The sequence below is a fragment of the Dipodomys spectabilis genome, unplaced genomic scaffold (assembly GCF_019054845.1).
Source record: "Dipodomys spectabilis isolate Male_0828 unplaced genomic scaffold, ASM1905484v1 ptg000698l, whole genome shotgun sequence".
Classification (NCBI taxonomy): Eukaryota; Metazoa; Chordata; class Mammalia; order Rodentia; family Heteromyidae; genus Dipodomys; species Dipodomys spectabilis.
Genome location: NW_024871375.1, coordinates 108,895 through 133,833, shown reverse-complemented (window position 1 = coordinate 133,833; position 24,939 = coordinate 108,895). Strand labels below are relative to the sequence as shown.

The following is a 24,939-nucleotide window of genomic DNA, read 5'->3' as shown; positions in this document are numbered from 1 at the left end:
CAACACAACTCTGAACCTATCCCCATCAAAGCAACTTCAAGCTAGAAGAAACAGCCATCTCTCTCTTTTGAGAAACTCAAAGGAAATCAACCTCCCATTGAATTAGCCTGGGAGGGTGTTATAAAATCTCTGGTAAGGGAGAGCTTACTGCCTGCTGAAACATAAAGAATCCACAGGAAAACCAAACACTGTAAGCAAACCAGAGACTCTAGCTATAGACTAGTTAAGGACTCAGGGGAGACACAAGATGCCACCCGCAAAAAAAAAAAAAAGTAAAGACAAAAGAAATAGAAAATGTAAGAAAAATTTTGTCTACCTGTTTTTAAAATTGTTTTTACAAAAATTGTTTTCTTTTTTTCATCATTTTTATTTTTGTTTTTTAAATTATTTTTTACTCTTTTTTGGAAATTTTGTCTTCTTTTGGTTTATTTAATAGCTGTTCAATTCATCCTCAGATACATATTCAAATTCAATTATTTGACCTTATTCTTCATTGTTGGCATACAATTCATATATTTATTGCTTAATTCACAAATACTCATCATTAACTCCCTTAATTGTAGTATTATTTCTTCATACTTTTTTAGTATTTCATTTATTTATTTTTTTTCTTTTTTCCTTTTTCTGTATCTCCCTTCTCCTTTCCTTCTATCCAATTCCTCTGTCACCATTTAGGTATTGTTTAAGTTTTCTCTCTCCCTTTCCATCCCCACATTTCTCTAATCTTATTTTCTCCTCACAATACTCCCTAAATTTACTAATTTCTGGTCTGCTGACTTCTTTGATTTTCTTAGTCTATTGATCCCTAGTTGCTTGTTGTTGAACTAGATTGTATCTAATGAACTAGATTGTATATGTACTTATTTTGACTGTGTCAAACAATCTGTGCAACTACAGAGCTCAGGTTGATGACTGCCTTAAACCAGTGTTCTAGCACAATATTGGTTTTGTTTTCATACAGAAATTGGCAAAACACGGTGGAGAAACACAAGAAAAAATGCATGGCCAGGTGTCTCTACTCCCACTCACCATGAGATGAGTGGGAGTCCTTATATTGGGATTCATTTCTGCTTGTTTCAGGCATACACTAGTTATTGCAAGCAAGGGAAACCATGAGACCTATGTTTCTTTGGGCCTGGCTTGCTTCACTTAATATTATTTTTTGCAAGCCTTTTCATTTTCTAACAAATGGGTCAATGTCATTCTTTCAGATGGAGGCATAGAATTCCAGTTTGTATAAATACCACATTTTCTTCATCCATTCATCTAATGAGAGCATCTGAGTTGATACCATATCTAAGCTATTGTAAATAATGCTGCAATAAAAATAGTGGTGCGGTTAGATTTAGTATGGTCTTGTTTGTGATTATTCAGGTAAATATCCAAAAATGGGTTGCTGGGTCATAGGGGAGGTCTTTGTGGAGTCTTTTGAGGAACCTCCATACTACTTTCCAAAGTGACTGAACATGTTTATAAGGATTCAATTTTTTTCTTTCTTGTTATTGTTTCTAACATATTTGTAAGATGATTTATTTTTTGCTTCGTATGTCCCCTCCTATGGTATAACTCCTGTTGTCATTATATTTGATGTTGTATAATGAGTTTAATTAGGGATACAGGTAAACCCATTGCAACAATGAGATGTACAAGACATTATGTTGATAAACGGGCTTTACAACATTGGCACAGGGGTTGGGGGCTGATGGTAATGCATGGGAAGTTGAAACAAAGGAAGAGGCAACAATGCATGATAAGAAATGTACTCATTAGTTGCTTATGTAATTGTAACCCCTCTGTACAGTATTTTCACAATAATAAATAAATAAATAAATAAATAAATAATCCAGAGCACAGTTTCCCGAAATGCTCTACAAACACTACTGGTATACATGCTGAATGAAATGTTTGAAAGCCTGCAAAGGACTCTATGAACGTGGTTGCGAAATGCCCGAGCATGATGAGGCCAAGGAAAGATTAATACAGGAATTAATGAGCATGAAGAGGCTGATCAAAGAGTAATTGAGGAATTGCATGAACAAGATGAGAAAAAACAATGATTAATAGATGCACTTATGGAATCCATAAACAGAAACTTGGGAAATCCATACAGCATACAAAAGGACTGCTGGGTGAAGCTCAATAAAAGGAAAATGTGTCCAATAACATAATAACCAATCAAGAGACTTGAGAATAAATACTGAAAACCATATTAATGTGGTACAGAAGTCCATACAATTCCTAAAATAAAGCTCCAACAAAAAATTTCAAGGCATCAAATCGGACCAATTAGAAGGAAATGAAATAAAACAAAGTAGAAAGCCTTGAGATTAGGTTTGTCTGTGCAGGGAATCCAGTCTCTGGGACTAAAGACAGCCTTTCTTTAAAGAAAGAATAAATCTAAGAAAGAGTATAGATCTATTCAATAGTTTGAAGAGAACACCAAAAGCTTTAATTTAAGACTAATGGGTGTAGAGAAGGGCCAAGAGACAGAAGTGATATGTCTAGGATATTTATTTAACAGGATCCTAGCAGAGAACTTCCCAAACATGCAAAAAGATAGGTACATTCAGATACAAGAAGAATTTATTTTTTCTTTTGTTTTTTTAATAACCTTTATATAACATGTGTGTTACAGAAAACATATTCTCAAAGTGCAAATTATTACTGCCACAAACAGTTCAGGTGGACATGACTGTCTAGATCCTCTATGTTCATACACCAATCCATTTTTAGGTAACTGAGATCTATGGTTTGTGTCATGCTTTTCCAAATGTTACAAATTTACCAATTCAAAATCCCAAAGCTACATGAATATTTTGATAACCAAGAATAAACTACAACAACTCAATCTGTTTGGTTAAAAAAATGCATTCCTGCTTTTCTTAGGGATAAAAATTTCACTGAATCTACAGAATAACCTCTGCTTTCACTGTACTTGATGTCGTTATAATTTGTGGAGGGGAAGGGGAAAAACAAATCGCTTAAATAGGGATAAAGGTGGACCCATTGCAGCAATGACATGTACAAGTCATTATGCCGAAAACAAACTTTACAACTTTGGTGGGAAGAGGGGAGGATTGGGTGGGGGATAATGGGAAGGGTTGGTAAGGGGGAAACAAAGGAGGAGGCTACAATGCTTGATAAGAAATGTATTCATTATCTTGCTCATGTAATTGTAACCCCTCTGTACAGTAATTTCACAATTAAAAAAAATCACTGAAGACAAAAACAGCAACAGGCTTCTAGACAGAAGTATTGGCAGAGTTACAATTAAAATACTGAATATCCTTTATGCTCAATTTAAAGAGACATAAAGCAAGATATACTATGCAATTTCTAAACTCATTAGGCTTATATCATACTATTAAAATATTAGCAAGAATATTTCTTCTAAATATGTGTATCCCTAGGGGAGAACCAGAACCATATACATCAATGGTTAAATTCTGAGCACACCTGCACACATCTCTCCCTGCAGGGTTCCTATTCCTACCTTCTCCTGCCAGCCTCTAGGTAAGTCCTGATTTTATTGCCCAGAGATGGCACAATCCATCCAAGATGGATCTCCTGATTGTAGCAGGTATTTACAGTTATTTAATTCTCTATTTCTATTTTTTAACATACATTATCTCAGGACACCTATAAAGATTAGATGTTTTGAAATAATGAGAGCTTTGTGTACAATACATTGTACCAAAAATGCACATCTTCTAGATGTGGCAATGCTAAAAGAGCCCATCCCCACCTTCCTCTTCTCCCTCACCATTTCTCCAGACACGCTGAGATAATTCACTCCTAGGAGGCAGTTTTTCCTAAAAACTGACAGAAGGACATTTCTACAGGGATTATCTTCTACTTCTTACTTTTAGCATTACGACTTACCCCTTAATACTTGACAATATTAACTAAAATACACATACAAAACCAAGTCCAAACCAACAAAACAAGCCCAAGATAGCCTGCTCTTTACACACTTCCTCCCCCAACCCCACCCCTGCTGCCACCCTGTACAGGAAACAGAGTAGTCTCTAAGACATTACAATTCATTCCCAAATTCAAACACCAAAAATACTTCAAGGGTATTATGTTAGCCTTCTACTTTTACAAGGTTATATACATTTAGACATCTAGAAAAACTAGATGCTTCTTCTAAGATCTTAGGTTTCCCACCAAACAAACATGCAGGTAGTTCCAAATAAAGCACACACACACTTAGCAAAAGCTCTAATTTGAAAGAGCAGATTCTGGCCTAGAATCCTTCCCACTCTCATCAACCCAATGTTAGGGTTATTTACACATCTGTAATATTTCAAGGGGGTTTATAATACTTTTACTTTAATGTTTAAAATCTTTAAATTTGAACACAAAATATACTCAATGTGTTAGCTTACTAATTCTACTTTTGTCACTGGCAGCCTCTTTAACATCTAGTAAGACTAGATATTCTAAATTAGGATTCATCTATCCTTTACATATACTATATACAGAACAAAATTAAAATGCTTAGATGGAAGAGACAATGGTCAATTTTCTTCACCATAAACCCACTGGTAGAAAGCCTTCAGCACTTCTCCTCCTCCCTCCTGAACATACCGTGTGTACTAATCAGAAGCCGTTTCATCATTCTATTTCCAAAAGACAAAATTGCATTATGAATTTTAGCAAAACAGTCTCTAAAAAATGAATTATTTACTACCTCCACTTTTAACATACTTTGTTTTTAGAACACCAGATAGACCAGTCTAGAAAAGGATATCCCACTGCGACATTGTAATACACACAGGATCAATTGAAACTAAGGAAAGTATGCTTAAACCTTTCAGGGATAAAAATGATCACCCATAAAGGGAGACCAATCAGAATAATTTCAGAATTATCAGCAGAGACAATGAAAGCAAAAGAGTCTGGAATGATGCATTCCACTTCCTAAAGACAAACAACTATCAACCAAGAATACTCCGCTCAGCTAAATTCTCCTTCATAGCAGCAGGACAAATAAAAATTTTTTCAGACCAAAGAAACATTGAAACCATATATCTCCACCAAATAACATTATGAAAGACACTTAAATATATTCTACACATAGAATACCAGCAAGAGCACAATAAATGCCAAGAAGTAGCCCCAGAACAGAGAATCTAAGAACTATAGGAAGAACCCAGTTGGCACAGCACCCAAGAAGATGGATACCATGACAAGAACAACCAAACACCTCAGACCTAATTCTCAATGTTAAATGAAATGAACTCTCTAATTAAGCAACCTAGATTGTCTAGTTGGATAAAAAAAAATCTGCCTTCAAGGAACACACCTTGTCCACAAAAATAATCATCTTGTGAAAATGAAAGGATAGAGTAAAGTCTAACAAGCGAACAACAACCATAAACAGGTGGGAGTTGAATTCCTAATACCAGATTAAATAGACTTCAAGTTAAAATTAGCAAGAATTGATAAAGATTGTCATTACATATTCATTAAGGGATCTCTCCTTCAGAAGTAAAATACAATTCCAAATATTTATTCACCAAATAACAGAGGACTCAAATTAATCCAAGGAACACTGCTTTCCCTAAAATTTCATATAGATCATAAGACATTATTGTTTTTGACTTCCTTATATTTCATGTATGACATGTGATATCAGAAAACCACTGTGACATGACCACTGTAACATCACACTGCCAAACCTCATGAACACTGTGTCACATACTGACATCACAACCTCTCTGGACTTCATTGCATTTGTGTCAAGACATGCATTTGGAGATATCACAATCAAGTTGTAAACTCATATATTCATTGTGAATAAATGACAATTGAGATCTACCATGCTATTCTGACTTCAGCATCCCATTGTGACCTCACAAACCTGTTGAGACCTCATCACAATCATGGCATCAACAACTATTTATGACATCAAACATTATTTTTTTCATTTTATTTTATTTATTTATTTTTTGTGAACATACTGTACAGAGGGGTTACAATTACATGGGCAGGATAATGCATACATTTCTTATCAAGCATTGCAGCCTCCTCCTTTGTTTACCCTTCACATCCCTTCCCAGGCTCCCCCCCAACTCCCCTACCCAATCTTCCTCCCCACACACACCAACGTTATAAAACTGGTTTTCGATATGACAACTTGTACTTCTCATTGTTGCAACAGGTCCACATGTATCCTTAAACAACTTGTTTTTCCCCATCTCCGCCACAAATTATACTGACCATCAAATATAGTGAAAGCAGGGGTTATACTCTGGGGAAGGGACATAAAAGCAACAAAGAAATAATCTTATAAATGCGTTAGAAACAAATGCATGAAAGAAAAAAAAACATTAAAATACATATCAAGGGTTCATTTTCCTAACATCACATTATCTGATCTTTTCCACTGACTCATACATATACTAGATATTGCAAATAAGGGAAACCATGGGACCTATGATTCTTTGGGCCTAGCTTACTTCACTTAATATAATTTTTTCCAAGCCTTTCCATTTCCTAACGAATGGGGCAATGTCATTTTTCTGATGGAGGCATAGAATTCCATTGTGTATATATACCACATTTTCTTGATCCATTCATCTATTGAGGGGCATCTGGGTTGGTTCTATATCTTAGCTATGGTAAATAATGCTGCAATAAATATAGTAGTGCTGGTAGCTTTAGTGTGGTCTTGTTTGTAAACATTTGGATAAATGCCCCAAAGTGGGATTGCTGGGTCACAGGGGAGCTCTATGTGAAGTCATTTGAGGAACCTCCATACTGCTTTGCAAAGTGGTTGAACAAGTTGACATTCCCACCAACAATGAAGTAAGATTCCCTTCTGTCCACATCCCCTCCAGCATCTGTTGTTGTTAGAGTTCTTGATTTTTGCTGTTCTAACTGGAGTGAGGTGGTATCTCAATGTTGTTTTATTTGCATTTCTTTTATGGCTAGGGATGTTGAACATTTCTTCATGTGTCTATTGGCCATCCTTCTTTCTTCTTCAGAGAAGTTTCTCTTTAAGTCTTTAGCCCACTTATTTATTGGGCAGTTGTTTCTTTGAAGATTTGTTGTTGGGGGATTTAATTTTTTGAGTTCCAAGTATATTTTAGATATGAGACCCTTGTCTGTTGTATGGCTAGTGAAGAAATTCTCCCAATCCGTGGGCTTTCTATTGATCTTGCTAGCTATGTCCTTTGCCATGCGGAAGCTCTGTAACTTCATGCAATCCCATTTGTCCAACCTTTCTTTGATTTGTTGTGTTTCCGGGTCTCTATTAAGAAAATTTCGGCCTGAGCCAAGGAGTCCTAGGGTTTCTCCTATTCCATCCTGTAAGGTTTTCAGAATGTCTGCTTTGACTTCGAGGTCTTTGATCCATTTGGAGTTGATTCTGGTGCAGGGTGATATATAAGGATCTAGCTTTAGTTTTCTACAAGTAGTTAACCAATTTTGCCGGCACCATTTACTTGAGAGGCTGTCTTTCTTCCATTCTATTGTTTTAGGTCCCTTGTCAAAGATTAGTTGGCTATAGGTTTGTAGGTTCATTTCTGGGTTTTCAATTCTATTCCATTGGTCCTGACATCTGTTCTTATGCCAATACCAAGCTGTTTTGATAACTATGACTTTATAGTAGAGTTTGAATTTTGTTATTGATATTCCTCCAGCAGTATTCTTTCCGTTGAGGAGTGTTTTTGCTTTTCGGGGTCTTTTATTGTTCCATATGAATTTTTGGATTGTCTCTTCTATTTCCTTGAAGCATGAGGTTGGAATTTTGATAGGTATCGCATTCAATTTGTAGATAGCCTTGGGAAGTATTGCCATTTTCACGATGTTAATCTTTCCAATCCAGTTCTGTTTTGATTTCCTTTTTCAAGTTTTTAAAGTTTTCATCATAGAGGTCCTTCACTTCTTTGGTTGTTAATTCCTAGGTATTTTATTTTTTGTGGGGCTATTACAAATGGAGTTGCTTTCCTAATTTCAGCCACACTTTTCTCATTGTTGGCATACAGAAAGGCCATTGATTTTTGGATGTTAATTTTATACCCTGCTACTTTACCAAAGTTTTGAATCAGCTTGAGTAGTTTGGGGTTTATTCTATGGGATCCTTTAAATATAAGATCATGTCATCTGCAAAGTCGGAGAGTTTTATTTCTTCTTTCCCTATTTGGATCCCCTTTATATTTGCATCTTGTCTTATTGCTGTAGCTAGGCATTCTAATACTAAATTGAAGAGAAGTGGAAAAAGTGGACATCCTTTTCCTGTTCCTGAGTTAAGAGGAAATGGCTTTAGTTTTTCACCATTAAGTATAATGTTGGCTGTAGGTTTGTTATATACAGCCTTTATTGTATTGAGGAATGTTCCATAGATTCCTAATTTTTCCAAAACCTTCATCAAAAAAGGGTGTTGGATCTTGTTGAATGCTTTTTCTGCATCTATTGAGATAACTTTGTGGTTCTTATTCTTGCTCCTGGTGATGTGACATCAAATATTATTATGTCATGGATTGTGACATCAAATTTCCTTTGTGATATCATTGTCCCATTTTTTTTTCAAAAACCTAGTACAACCTCATCACATGTTAGAAAACTGAGGTGCTTTGGGACTTCTAACTCCGTCCTTGAGCACATATCCTCATTGTAAAATAGTAGTAATTGAAATCAGACCTGTGATTTTAATATTACAACTGTGGTCACATCATGATCCTATTGCTGACTTCATTACCACTGTGACATCACAAAAATATTGTGACATCACATTGCTGTTGTGACATCATTACCACATTGTGACATCCCAACCTGTTATGACCTCTCAGCACCTTTGAAAAAAACACAAGGACCATTTATGACATCAAAATCCCTTTATTTACTTATATTCTCATTGTGGACTAAGGACAATTAACATCAGAACTTCCATTGCAATAACACAAACCCATAGTGACATCATCACCAGTATGACATCACAAGATTTTCCCCTCCTCATAACTTTTGAAATGCGAGTGGCGTGATAGTATGATACTGAGGCCCTTTGGTAGCTCATAATCTGTTTTCAACCACATAATATGTTATGACATGTGATATTAGAAAACTGTGACATCATGAAAATTGTGACATAACATTGTCAGAGGTCATGACCATTTTGCCACATTTTGACCATCATAAACTTGTTAGGAATTCATCCCATTCCTGCCTTTGGTGACCTCACAATCCCTTTCTGAAGTTATATATTCATTAGCAATTAGACATCAAAAAGTATGTGACAGCATCAACATTATGCATCAATAAATAATTGTGACAACAATACATAATCATGAAGTCATATATCACATTGCCATTGTGATATTACTCTTGCATTGGGTTTTCACAACCATTATGACTTTATAACATTTTAGAAAATTCATAGGCTTTGGGACTTTAAGCTCCATATGAACTTGTATATTATGATCCATAAAATCAAGACAATCCTTAGAGGCACATTTAAGATAGTAAACAAATTTATTTACACTAGAAAATGACCTGCAAATAACTTATACTGGACTGAATACCCAGAGACATGAGTAGCCTCAACCACCTCGGACCAACAATGGGCAACCCTGCCCTTTGTTAATTGATCTACAAAACACCAGCCCCACAAATTAAGATCTCCAAAGCTCCAAACTTCAAAGGGCAAGGCTTTTTCCTTATCCCTTCCTCCCACCTTTTCTACACACCTGTTCTTTCTTCTAAGTTCTTCCCTTTTCTCTTCCACCACTTATTTCTTGTCTTCAGGCCCCTCAATTCTCCACACGCTTCTCTTGCTCTGCCACTTGTCATCCTTCCCCTCCTACTCTTCCTCAACCCCGACTCCTCCCAGGGCTTTCCCTTTCTGCTGTCTCTCCGCTTTCTTTCTTCCATGTCTTTTTTCTCTTTCTCTCCCCGTCTATTGCTCTGAACACACAGCCTATAGTTAGTTTGTAACCCTCTGTAACACCAATGGCTCTCCTGCCTTACAATTTTCAACAATCTCAAACTGCACACTGCCCAATAACTTCTTGACAGCTCACCATATGGGGCTTGACAGACTATCCTCTCCAGCAGCATGCTCTGTCACATTTGGTGGAATGCCTTGTCTACTCCAGCATATCAGGCCAAGGGCCTACACTAATTATTGGGTGCTGGTAACCACTAGGGCCCCGCTGGTGAGTATATTCCCCACTGTTTTTCATGTCCAATCAAATCATTGATTCCTTCTGGACCAAATCCTAAACTTTCCCTTCTCTCTCCTGCCCTCAGCTGACTTAAAATACCAATATAACAGATAAAAAGGAGGAAACTGTAGAAACACACTAGTTAGCACTAATACTTGGCAAGTCTTATTCCTAATGGATTTTTGATGCCTCTGAACTGTACATCATGCAGCCTTCTCTAGATATTGTTCCACTGCTTGTTTCACTTGAGAGTGGTGGATCCAGGGCAGTTTTCCTGCAGCATTAATAGCCGATGGTGTAATTAGCAACGCCAAATAAGGTTCTTTAACATGGGGTCGAATTCAGAAGCACAATGCCTTTTTAACCAGACCAGCTCTCTAGGCAAGAAAGAGTGGGTACAGTTTTTCTCGGGAGGCCAGCGGGCCTTGGCTACCAAAGGATAAAGCAAAGAACATGTTGCAAAGACTGCAGGGACTCTACAAGATTGTGGTTAGACATTTCTGTTGATATAGCTTTCCCAAGTTTACGAACAAAGGGGGACCACATTTCAAAGGCTGAAGAAGCAAAGCTGCCATCCTTGCTGACTACAAGGCAGGGCAGGAGAATATCTTCACACTGTATGTGGAAATCAAGGCCCAAAAAATGGTGCGGGATATGATACAAGAATGTATTAAGATTAAGTGCATAGTAATAATAAGTTAAAATTCAACAGAGAAAGAACAGAAATAGCTGCTGATGGGGCAGACACAAGAGGTGCCATGTCATAGAAGAGGCCATGAAAACTGAGCAGCAAAATATCAGGATCAAGAGAGAGAGTGTTACTCTTCAGAAAGAGTTAAGGAAAAGGCATGCCCTGGAAAGGGAAAGAGCATTAGGCAGAAAAACAGAACAGCTAAACAGTTGAAAGATCTGTCACAAAATATACTAAAGTGAATAGAAAGAGAAGCTATTAGAGGAAAAGGCCAAATAGACTGTCGAGATCTCACCATAAATACAATGCAGAAGCAGCAGGTCTCAATGGCACAGTTGGAGGTGGAAAAAAAACTCTCTTAAAACCATTGCAAACTTAAAGGAAGAGCTGAAGAGCAGTCAGAAGTGTTGTGAGAAGAAGCAGTTGGACAGTTGAAGGAATTCTGTGGTCCTGGAAGAACACTTGCAGGATAAGGAGGACTTTGAGATGGAGATTGAGATCATGAAAGGTAGCTTCAGAGAAAAGGAGAAGGATGAAAGGAAAGAAGATTCCAAGTTCCAGACTGAGGTTCAGAGTACTAAATAGGAGTTAAAGTAAATAGAGGTCCCTGAGGTTCAGATAAAAAGTTGAGCTGTTCAGGTAGCTCAGGAGGCCACTCTAAACCCAATGGGGTGTCTACAGCTACTAATCATTATGATTGAAAGAAGCGGGAAAAATAGTGATAACAAGTGTGCAAGTGTGGACACTGAATTTCTCTAAAATGGTTATAGGTCAAGCCTTCTGTCTGTTTTTAGCTGGTTATCAGTCACTCTGGTAAATTGTCCCAGGCCTATACCTAAATCAGTTGGTCCTCAGCCTGACAAGCATAGGTAATGTACCTAGAAATTTTCCAACAAGTAAATGCTGGAAAGCTTGAGAGACAGAGTGTATGCAAGTTACCTCATTTGGTTAATTTGAGGAAGTGGATTCATAGAGGTAAAGTCTGAAAATATGGGTATCGATATGATGTGAGGTCATGATGCTATGAATTCATTATAGTTTGGTGATTTCACTATAAGCTGATAGTTTCATAATGACAATGTTATGTCACACTGGTGATGATGTTCCAAAGTGTATGTGCTGTTAAAAGGCATGTCTGATATCAATTGTCCTAGGATTACATGAGGATATGGTACACAAAAGGACTGTGATGCCACAAAGTCTATGAGTTTTGTTGAAGGTGCTCAGAGGTAAAACTAGGTTTGGGATATCACAATGTCATAGTGATGTCTCAATGGAAATATGATGTCACAATGGGTTGGCAATGTCACTGTGGTAATGCGGTCACCATGGGAGAGTGATGTCACCACGAATTTGGAATATGATCATCTCATGTCTGATATCAATTGAGACTTTCACAATGAGGATACAAGTTGACAGAAAGAGCTTAAATTCCCAAATACCATGCATTTTCTAAAATGTTATGAAGACAAAATAGAATGGTGAAAACACAATAGGACAGTGATGTCATAATGGAAATGTGATATCACAATATCATATCACAGAAATGTTTTGATGACACAATTAGTTGGTGATCCATAATCGAGATATGATCACAATAGTTTTGTGAGATCACAATGGATTGGTGATGTCACAATGGCATGGATCTCAATTAGCATTACCCCTAAATAAGTACATGTGTTCAAAAAGGGATGGTGATGTCTCCAAAGGCATGTGTTGTCACAAATGGGATGAAGTCCTAACAGGTTTGTGATATCACAATGGTCATAATATCTGGCAGTGTGATATCACAGTGGCCATAAAGTCACAGTGGATTTCTCCTATTACATGTCATTCCTGAAATATTACAAGGTTAACAACAACAGATTATGAGCTCAAAAATGGCATAAGAAATCACAATGGCAGCATGTCACATTAGTTATGAGGACATGGCAAGTTTATGATGTCACAGTGGATTAGTGATATCACAATGGAAAAATGATGTCAAAAAGCATGGTAATTTCACAATGTTTATGAAGTAATAATGGGTTTCTCATTTCAACACACATACCACATTTGAAATAGAATGAAATCACACAATAGGAATTCCTAATGTATGATGTCATTGTAGTTTATTGATGTCACAATGAGTTGATGATGTAAAAAGGACAATGTGATCTCAAAATGGTGTTGTCACAAAGGAAATGTGAGCTTACAATGGAATGTATAATCTCAATTTTAAATAGTTTACAATGAGACTAGATATGCAAAGAGACATGGTGTCACAAAGGATATTTGTTTCTTTAAAGGTGCTAATAGGTCATAATGGGTTTAGGATATCACAATGGGATCATGATGTCATAACAGCAATGTGATGCCACAATGGTTTTGTGATGTCACAATAACTTTGTAATATCACAATTACATGTCCAAATTCAATTGCTATGAGGATAGAAATTCCCAAAAGGACCTTGAAGTCCCAATGGCCATGAATATTCTAAAAGGTTAGAAGGTCATAATTCATGAAATCACAAAGGGACAGCGATATCATGATGGCAAGGTGATATCAAAATATAATTTCCTAAAAATATTTTTGTCACAATGAGTTGTTATGCCCTAATGGTGATGAAGTTACAATAGGTTTGTGATGTAACAATGGGTTGATGACATAATGCATGCTAGATCTCAATTTTCATTAATTCACAATTAGTATATGAGTTCAAAGATGGACTCTGATGTCTCTAAAGGCATGTGTTGTCACAAATGTGATGAAGTCCTAACAAGTGTGTGATGTCACTAGGTGGCACAGTGGTCATGATGACTGACAGTGTGGAGTCAAAGTGGTCATGATGTTACAGTGTATTTCTGAAATCGCATATCATATCAGCAATATTATGAGGTTGAAAACGGATTATGAGCTCACAAAGGGCATAAGATATCATATGGAATCATGTCAACAAAGATAGGAAGTCAGGTCAGGTTTATGACATCATAGTGTTTAGTGATATCAAAATGGCTTATAATGTTAAAAAAGGGATTTTGATGTCACAATGGTTATGAGGTCACCATGAGTTTCTAATAATCAATATGCCACATGTGAAACAAAATGAAATTACAGAATAGGCATTCACATTTAGTCTATGATGTCACAATGACAATGTGATGTCATAATGGTATGGTCTTATTGCATTTTGGTGATGTCACAATGAGCTGATGATGTCATAAATAAATGATTTGGCATTGATAGTGATGTCACAAAAGTTTTGTGTTATTACGATGGCATGTCAGCACAATTGTCCTTAGTTCACAATGAATGTATTGTTAAACAAAGGGACTATGATGTCAAAAGAACATGTGGTTTTTTCCAAGTCATATTAGGTTTGGAATGTCACAAAATAATCATGGTATCACAAGGGCAATGTGATGTCACAATGGGTTTTTGAGGTCAGTTTGGTGAGGTGCTAATGGGTTAGTGATGCCACAACTAGTTTGTAATATCACAATGACATGACCAAATTCAATACCTTTTAGTTCAAAATGAGGACACCATGAAAACCAAGGGAGTCCCTAGCTTCTGAAGAAACTGGCAATCAGCATGGCCCTGTGGTCCAGCCATCTGGAAGGGGCAAGGCATGTTGATACAGGGCGATGGGCATTCTGCTGTGTGGGGGTGGAATATTAAGCTCCACATGGTTAGCAGTCAAGTAGTGATTGGGCAGTTGGCAGTTTGGAAAGTGACAATTGAATTAGTTTAGAAAGGAGTCATGTTGGAGTTGGGAAGGGATACAGGTTATGTTTTCTGAGCAACTGAATAGGATGGAATGAGGGGAAATACCTGGAAGGAAGGACATGGTGAGACAGCAGGAGGGGAAAGACCTGGGAGGGGAAGAATTGAAGGAGAGCAGTAGGGAAAGATTGCCAACTGGCCATCGGTTCAGAGCATGACATTCCTGTGGAATGTGGAAAATCCTGAAGAGAAGAAGGATGTGGTAGATGGGAAAAAGGGAAAGACCTTGGAAGGAAAGACAAGTCAGTAAAGAGGGAGGGAGGAAGTGAAAAGTAAAAAGCCTTGACCTTTGAAATATGGAGATTTGGAGATCATAATTGTGGGGATGGTAGTTTGCAGACCAATTAACAAAGGGTGGGGCTGCCTATTTGAAGTCGAAGTTTTGTTGGTCAAGGCTGCTTTTGGCTCTAGGCATCCAGCACAGAATGAGGCAATCTCAGGCCATTTATTTTGTAAATTAATTTGTTTATTATTTTAAATATGCCTCTATGCATTGTTTTGTGCTTTAGAGGTCATTATTTTTGGAGGCTCCAGTGAGATGGCCTTGGGCCTTGGCCTGGGAAAACCCCCTCTTAGGTGAATTTCTATGACCTCAGAACTGAGAGCCTCCCTTGAGTGTTTGGCTCCCAAGGACCAATATCGAAAAGACTCATGTAAGAATACTCTAGTGTTGAGTCTTGGTAAGCATGATAGCCTGTTTTGGGGACCTTTTCTGGAGGTCATTTGTGGCTTCCTTGAGATGCCATCTGGGTCCTCCTAGAGAAGTCATCTGTCATGTTATTGAGAGGTGACCTCTGACCTCCTCTGGTGTTCATCTGGTGGTTCCTCGGGAAGCCATCTGGGACTTCCTTGGGAGGTTATCTGGGGGGCTTCCTTAAGAAGCAACCATTGTGATTTTCTAGGACTTTTGTCAGCTCATAATCTGATCGTGTTTTATGCCTTAGAATGTTTCAATTATGACATTGCCATTGTGTTATTGATATTGGAAATGTTATTGTGATATTACAAACTCATTGTGATATTACAAACCCAATATGAGCTCATAGTCATTCACAAGCCCATTGTTAAATCACATTGACATTGTGATATCATAATCACATTGTGACACACCAAACCTATTTTGACCTCCTAGCACCTTTGAAAAGACAAATAGTCTTTGTGACTTCAAGGTCTGTGTATCCATATCTTCATTTTGAACTATTATCTTTGTGACATTATCTCCAGAGTGACAAATTGTTCATATGATATCTTCAGATCATTGCAACATCACTGAACTATAGTGATAGCATTATCACATCATATCCTTATTGGGATGTGATAAGCATATTGTGAATGCATATTGTGTGATTTCATTCCATTTCACATTTCCATGTGGGTTAATATCAGAAACCCATTGTGTCCCTATAACCATTGTTACATCACAATTACTTTTTAATATCCATATTGTGTCAGCATTGTAACATCTCAAACACATTGTGAATTCACATTGCCATTGTGCTGACACAATCAAATTGTGACATTCCAAACCTACTGTGAACTGTTAGCTTGTTTGAAAAAAAAACACATTGCCTCTGTGATATCACAATCCCTATCTTTACTATTATCCTCTTTGTGATCTAACAATAATTGTGATAAGTCAGGCCATGGTGACATCACAATCCATTTGTATCATCATCACCACTATAACATCACATTATTGTTATAACAAAATCAGCTCATTGGGACATCAAAAAACTGCAAGGACATAATTGCATTCTGACATCACAGTGCCATAATCATGCCATAGACAAATTGGGGATGCCTATTCTGTGATTTCATTCTATTTCAAATGTGGCATGTGTTTTGATATCAGAAATGCAGGGTGACATCAGAACTATTGTGATATCACAATGAAATTGTATTACAACTAACACACTGTGACATCACTAACCTGTCTGTCCTGATAACTTTTGTGACATGCTGCCTATGTGATATCAGAAATCCACTGAAACAGCATGACCATACTAACATCACACTGACAGGTTTCATGACCATTGTATCACATGGTGACATCACAAACCTCTTAGGACTTCATCACTGTTGTGATAGCACATCTATTTGAAGACATCATGGTCCCTGTGTGAATTCATATACTTATTGATACTACAAATTCATTGTGACCTCACAGAGATTGTCATTGCATCATCACTGTGGCATGACAACCCCATTGTGACATCACATTGCCATTGTTATATCAGAAGCACATTGTGACCTCCTGAACCTGGTTTCACCTCTTAAAAAAACTCCCCAGCCGAGCGCTGGTGGCTCACGCCTGTAATCCTAGCTACTCAGGAGGCTGAGATCTGAGGATCGTGGTTCAAAGCCAGCCCGGGCAGGAGAGACCGTGAGACTCCTATCTCCAATAAACCACCACAAAACTGGAAGTGGCACTGTAGCTCAAGTGGTAGAGCACTCGCCTTGAGCTGAAGAGCTGAGGGACAGTGCCCAAGCCCAGAGTTCAAGCCCCACGACCTACCAAAAAAAAAAAATCTCCCCTCTAAAAATCTGATTTTATTTAATTAAATTGTTTTCAATTCTTTTCTTCACTGTTATTAAACTTTTTAATTCTCCTTTTACTTTTTTTTTTCTATTAGTTCTTTTTGTTTTTTGGCTTTATATAATTGCTGTTCTATTCATTCCTTGATAAACACACATCTTATATTAGACCATTTCCTTCAGTGTGTGCACATCCTTAATTCAGATATCTATTACTCAATTCACAAACTCTCAGCTGTAACTCCTTTAACTGTAGTATACTTTAATATAAAGATATATTCATGTCCGAATGTCTTTATTTTTTATTAATAAGATTTTTTTAATTGTAAAAATACTGATGTTTTTAATTGTAAAAATACTGTATATAGGGGTTACAATTACAATAGCAAGGTAAGAACTCAAATGGTTTTCCTTTCTTGCTCTTGTTTAACTTATTTATATAATTTTTTGTTTCACTTTTAAATTTTATTTTTCATTTTTCCTTTGTCTGTTTCTCTCTTCTCTTTTCTTTCTATACTTTGTCTCTCTCTGCATATATGTCTTGTTTACATTCCCTCTCTCTTTCCATCTTCACATTCATCTAATCTTATTTTCTCCAAATAATTCAAATGCTATTAATTTTTGTCTGGTGACACCTTCTTTGATTTTCTTAGTCCCTAGTTGTTTGTTGCTGAAGTAGGTTATATCTACTTAACTGGATCATACATGTATTCATTTTGACTGTTCAATCTGTGCAACTACAGAAATCTGGTTGATGATTCCATTAAAATAGTGTTCTCGAACGGTATTGGTTTTGCTTTAATACCAAAAGCAGCAGAACAAAGTGTAGAAACACAAGAAAAATAGCAACTCCAGGTATCTCAACTCTCATTCATGATAATAAGGAAACAGAGCAGTTAACAATCCAGAGGAGAGTTCCCCAAACAACACTGATAATAATGCTGAATAAAAATATTGAACACCTGCAAACGGCTCTGAATAAACGTGCTAGGAAAAAGTCTGAGTGTGACAGGAAAATTCATGAGCTTGATGAGGCTAAAGATTAATTGAGGTAATGTGTAAGTGGAATGGGAATAAACACAAATTAATAGATGTATTCATGGAGTCCACGAACAGTAAGCTGGAAGAATCCATGCAGGCCCCAAAAGGAATGATGAATGAAACCTAGCAGATGGAAAGGGTCCAATGAAACTATAACCAATCACCAAAGATTTGAGAAGGAACACTGAAGCGAATTTAAGGAGATAGTGAAGTCTATACAAGATCTAAAACAAATCTCTCACCAAAAATTTGAAGCCCTCAAATCTCACCAAACCCAGTTGGCACAGCCCCCAAGAAATTGGATAACATGGCAGAAATTGCCAAACACCTCTAAATCCCAACTTTCAATATTAATGGGCTTCACTGTCCAATTAAGCAACATAAAATTTCTAGTTGCATCAAAAACAATATCATTCTCACTTCTGTCTTCACACAAAATCAAATACTCTGAAAATGAAAGGCTAGAAGAAAATCTACCAAGCAAATGGTCCCCATAAGAGGTGGGACTTACAATCCTAATCAGATAAAATATACTTCAAATTAAAATTAGCAAAAAAGAATAAGAAGGTCATTACATACTAATTAAGGGATCTCTCCTTCAGGAGGATATAAACAATCCTAAATATACATTCACAAAATAACGGAGCACCCAAATTTTCCAATAAACATCACTTTCTCTAAAATGTCACATATATAAAAAGACATTTTTTATAATTGTTTTGAAGGGACTTTAACACACCACCATCCCTACTGGATAGATCACCCCAGCAGAAACTCAATAGAGAAATCTCAGATCTACTCAACTACATAGGTCAACTAGACTGAACAGATATCTTCTGAATATTTCACACAGCAGCATCATAATACATGTCCTTCTGATCAACACATGGAACTTTCTCCAAAGCAGAGCACTTTTTAGGTCACAAAGCAAAGTTGTTCACATTTAGAAACATTGAAATTATGCCCTGCATTCACTCAGACAAGGGAATTAAACTACAATTCAACACCAAAAGCCAACCAAGAAAATCCTGTAACACCTGGAGGCTGAAAAATACACTCTTGAACTATCAGTGGGTCATGGAAGAGGTTAGAAAAGAAATTCAAATATTCATGATTTTTACCAAAAAAAAACAAACAAACAGAAATTCCAAGCTCCTCTATAGCACACCAAAGGCAGTTCTTGGGAGTTTGTAGCTCTGAGTTCCTACAACAAATTGGAGATATCTGAATCAGACTCTAAAGGAGACCTTAATTACATTGTTTCTGGAACCTGGTGAAGACTGGGTATTGCTTCTTCCTTTTGCCCTGTTTAGAGTATAATGTATGGACACTCCCCACCCATTATCCCTAGCCACCAGACTGAATTGCTTGCTATTTGGATGATACTGAATTTCTGTGTAAGCTTGACTATTTACAGCTTATGCATAAGAGTATGTGGCCCCAGCTTAGAGCATTATATGATTCTGCTTCTATTCCTACCCCCCAATCATTTAAATCAGGGGACTGGGTGATTGTTCAAAGGCACAGTTTGAGATCTCTAGAACCACATAGTGCTACTTGCTACACCCACTGCTCTTAAAGTCTACAACATTGCTGCTTGGATCGACTGTGCCCATGCCAGACCTGCTGACCCCTTTGCCCTGGATGACTGTGGGGAAACATAAGAAGTTTCCAAGCATATTTAATGAGCCACCTGAACTTCCTTGAAAACCAGCAACAATATAATAATGTTCCCATTTCATAATTGATGATGCCAAATTGTTGATGAGGTCACAATAGTTTTGTGATATCAAAATGGGTTTGTGATGTCACAATGGGGGATCTCAATTGTCATTAATTCTTGATGAATGTCCAAGTTTACAAATTGACTCTTATGACTCCAAAGGCACTTGTGTTATAAATGTGATGAAGTTTATCTGGTTTTTGATGTCACAAGGTGACACAATGTTCATGCCGACTGTCAGTGTGATCTCACATTGGTCATGATTCACAGTTGACTCTGATATAACAAGTCATACCTGAAATATATGGTGGAAAGCAGATTATGAGTTTACAAAGGTCCTAACTTCACAATGACAGCATGTCACAAACATGCAGAAAGTACAGGTTTGTGGTGTCACAGTGGTTTAATGATATCACAATGATATCATGATGGTACAAAATGATTGTGATGTCATAATGGTTATGAGGTTACAACATATACTAATAACAATCCATATGCCACATTTGAAATAGAATGTAATCGCAGAATACACATTCATAATGTATGTATGACATCACAATAATAATAATGTGAGGTCATAATTTTATATCATTGCAGTTTGTGATGTCAAAAATAAGCTCTTGCTGTCATAATGATAATGTGATGTCATACTGGTAATGACACAAATGTTTTGTGGTTACAATGGTATGTCTGATTTCCATTGTCATTAGTTCACAAAACGTACACATATGACTGTGGCATCACAAAGAGATTTTCAAGAGAACCAAGAGGTCATAATGTGATTGTGATGTCACAATGGCAGTTTGATATCATGATGCATGTGTGATGCCATAGTGATGAAGTCACAATGGATTTGTGACTTCAAAACATGTTTTTAATATCACAATCCCATGTCCAATATCAGTTATTCCTAGTAAATTGAGGATAGGACACAGAAGGAGCTTGAAGTCCCAAACATCATGAATTTTCTAAAATGTTATGAGGTCATACTTGGTTTCTGAAAACAAAATTGGACAGTGATACCACAATGGCAATATTATGTCAAAATATCATGTCATAATAGTGGTTTGTTATCAGAATTAGTTGTTGATAGCACTCTGGTGATGATTTCACTATAGGTTTGAGATGTGACAATGTGTTGGTTATATCACAGTGGCATGCCATATTTTGTCATTATGCTAGAGGATAAACTGGTGGCTAAGCAAGCTCTCATGTAGAAACAAGTTTTAGTTTTTCAGAGAAAAGTCCAAGGAAGGAGACTCACAATTGTGCCATCATAGTAAAGAGAGTGGGGCCTGAGAGGAATTACTCTGGCAGCCTTGTAAAAGAGACAGTTTCTTGCACTCACTAGTACCCATGCTGGTGGTTTCTGATATCAAACTACATGTCACATTTGAAATAGAATATAATCAGAATAGCAATTTAGTGTATGTATGAGATCACAATGAAAATTTCATGTCAAAATGCTCTGATGTAATTGGAGATTTGTGATGTCATTATGAGCTGATGGTGTCATAATGACAATGTTATGGCATAATAGAGATGATGTCACAAAGCGCTTCTGATGTTACAATGGCATGTCTTTGTGAAATTGTTATTAATTCACAATGAAGATATGGGCACACAAAGAAATTGTGATGTCACAAAAGCCATATATTTTTTTCAAAGGAATTAAGGCTATTATAAATTGGCCAGGATGTAACTATGGCAATATAATGTCACAATGACTTGCTGATGTCACAGTGAGAATGAGGTAAAAAAAAAGTTTTTTGACATTAGAATGAGATTGTAATCACGCAGGGACATGTCCAATTCCCATTGCTACTAGATCACGAGTCTGAGCTCACCGAAAGAGCTGGAATTCCCAAAGGCCATTATTTTTCTAAAATGTTATGAAGTTATATCAGCTTCTGCAAAGACAATAAGACAATGATATCACAATGGCAATGTGATGTCACAATACGTTGTCATAAAGTTTTGATGTCAAAATTAGTTTGTCATGCCATAATTGTCATGAGGTCACAATACATTTATGATGTCACAATGAAATCCTGGTTCTCAATTATCATTAACTGCCAATGAGTATATGAGATCACAAAGGGACTGTGATGTCTCCAAAGGCCTGAGTTATCACAAAAGTAATGAACTCCTAACATGATTGTGACATCACAATGTTACACAACCATCATGATTTCTGATACTGTGATGACAGTTGTCAGGATCACAGTGCATTTCTTATATCATATATCATACCTGAAATATAAGGTTGAGAACAGATTATGAGCTCACAAAGGGCATAAGATATCACAAAGTCAGCATATAATAAAAGTTATGAGGACAGAATGGTTTGTGATGTTGGTGGGGTAGTGGTATTAAAATGGAAATGTGATGTCACAAAGGGATTGTGATGTCACAATGGTAATGATGTCACAATGGGTTTCTGATAACCTAAAATGGCACATTTGAAATAGAATGAAATCAGAGAATACACATTCACAGTGTGTCTATGACTTCAAAATGACAATGTGATGTCATAATTATATGATGTGATTTTCTTTGGGTTATTTCACAATGAGGTGATGGTATAAAGACAATATGGTATCACAGTAGTGAGGATATTTTAAAAGGTTTGTGATGTTACAAAGTCATGACTGATCTCAATTGGAATTATTTGACAATGAAGATATGGATAATAATATCTACGAGGTCACAATGGGTTTGGAATAGATTGAAATTACAAAGTAGGCATCCGCAGTATGTCTATGATGTCACAATGAAAATGTGATGCTATAATGGTAGGATATCATAGTAATTTGATGGTTCCATAATGAGCTGATGATGACATATTTGTGACAATGGCTTTTCTAGACATCATCGTCCTTTTATGAGCTCATATACTCATTTTGAGCCAATGAAAATTGAGAATCTGCATACATTTTTAAAATCACCAACCCATTGAGTCATCCCAAACCTCTTGTGATATCATCACCATTATGACATTACCAATTAATTGTGACATCAAACATCATTATGATATCATATTTTGATATCATGATGCCTTTGTGATATCACTGACTATTGTGTTTTCCCAAACCTGTTATGACCTCATATCATTTTAGAAAATTCATGGCTTTGGGACTTCAAGTTTCTTCTGTAAAATAATATATGAATTGTGAATAAGTAGCAATTGAAATTTGACATATGATTGTGATATTACAATTTCATTGTTTCATCACTAACACCATGTGACCTAATAAGCATTGTGACATCATAAATCCATTGTGATATCACATTGCTGTTGTAATATCATGATAACATTGTTTCATCAAAAACCTCATGAATATTTAGCAACTCTGACATGTGCTATCACAAATGCATTGTGACATCATCACTATTTTAACATCACACTGCCAGATGTCATGACCATTGTGTCAAAATGTGACATCATACTCCACTTAGAACTTCACATTTGTGACAACACATACCTTGGAAATGTCACCGTTCCTTGTTGAACTCATAATCCTTGTGAGTTAATGACAATTGAGTTTTAGCATGCCACTTTGACTTCACAATCCAATTGTGATGTCAAACCTATTGTGGCCTCATCACCATTAAGGCATGATCAACTCATTTTGATATCAAAACAATGTAATGACATCATATTTTGACACCACATTGCCATTGTGATATCATTGTCTTGTGTTTGCACAAACTAGTAAGACTTGATAACATTTCAGAAAATTAATGTCCTTTGGGTATTCCAGCTCATGTAGCAATTATAATTGGACCTGACACTGTGTTATTACAAACTCGTCATGATGTCACAAATCTATTTTGACCTCATTCCCGTTGTGACATTTCAAAATATTATGATATGCTATTTTGACCTCACATTGCTCTTGTTACATCAGGAACACGTTGTGACATCCCATACCTATTATGTCCTCTTAGCAACTTTAAAAATATGGCCAGCTAGGAAGGTCGCTCAGTGTTAGAGTTCTTGTCTTGCACACAAGAGGTTCTGGCCTCCATTCCTCAACATCACATAAGAAAAATCTGAAAGTGGCACTGTGGCACAAGTGGTAGAGTACTAGCCTTGAGCTGAAGAACTGATGGACAGTGCCCAGGCCCAGAGTTGAGGGCAAATGACTGACCAAAAAACAAACAGAAACACATGCCCTTTGTGACATCACAGTCCCTTGTGACCCCAAATCCTCATTATCAACTAATGACAATTTCGATCAGACATTCTAGTGTCACATAAAATTACCTTTGGACATCATCACTTAAGTGATATCACAGTTTTATGACACATTCAGGTCAGTGTGACATCACAAAAGTACAATTACAGCATAGCATTTTGACATTACATTACCATTGTGACATCATAGACATATTGTGAATGCCTATTCTGTGATTTCATTGTATTTCATGTGGGGAATGAGTGTTGATATCAGAAACCCATTGTGTACTTGGAACCATTGTGACATCATAAATTATTTGTGCCATCACATGGCCATTGTGATATACTATCTCACTCTGACATCACAAACCTCTCCTCAAAATTTTTTGACATGCTGTCATTGTGAGATCTAAGTCCCTTTGTGAGCTCATAATTTGTCTTTGATCTCATAATATTTCAGGTAATACATGTGATATTAGAAATTCACTGTGACATCATGACCATTGAATCATCACAATGACAACTGTATCACATTTTGACATCACAAACCTATTAAGGCTTCGTCACATTCGTTAAAATACACACCTTTGGAGATATCATAGTCTTTCATGAACTCATATACTCACTGTGAATTAATGAAAATTGAGATCAATTGTGCCATTGTGGTATCACTAACATTGCCATTCTGACATCACAATGGCATTGAGACCTCCCAAAGCTATTATAACCTCTTAGAACCTATAAAATATAACATATTGTATTCCTACCAACAATAGGAGAGTACAGATATTTTTCATATTCTAAGCAGCAATGAAAATTAATCATTTC

At 36.6% G+C, this 24,939-nt stretch overlaps 1 long non-coding RNA gene across 1 annotated transcript; it reads right to left on the bottom strand.

The window, feature by feature from the left end:
* Window positions 1-2,733: 2,733 nt before the first annotated feature.
* LOC122101859 lies at window positions 2,734-22,387 on the bottom strand. The gene is made up of 3 exons (XR_006146420.1): window positions 22,377-22,387; window positions 19,023-19,026; window positions 2,734-2,906 (listed from the first exon to the last, which is right to left on the bottom strand). It is a non-coding gene; the product is annotated as an uncharacterized LOC122101859 (long non-coding RNA).
* Between the last annotated feature and the right edge of the window lie 2,552 nt (window positions 22,388-24,939).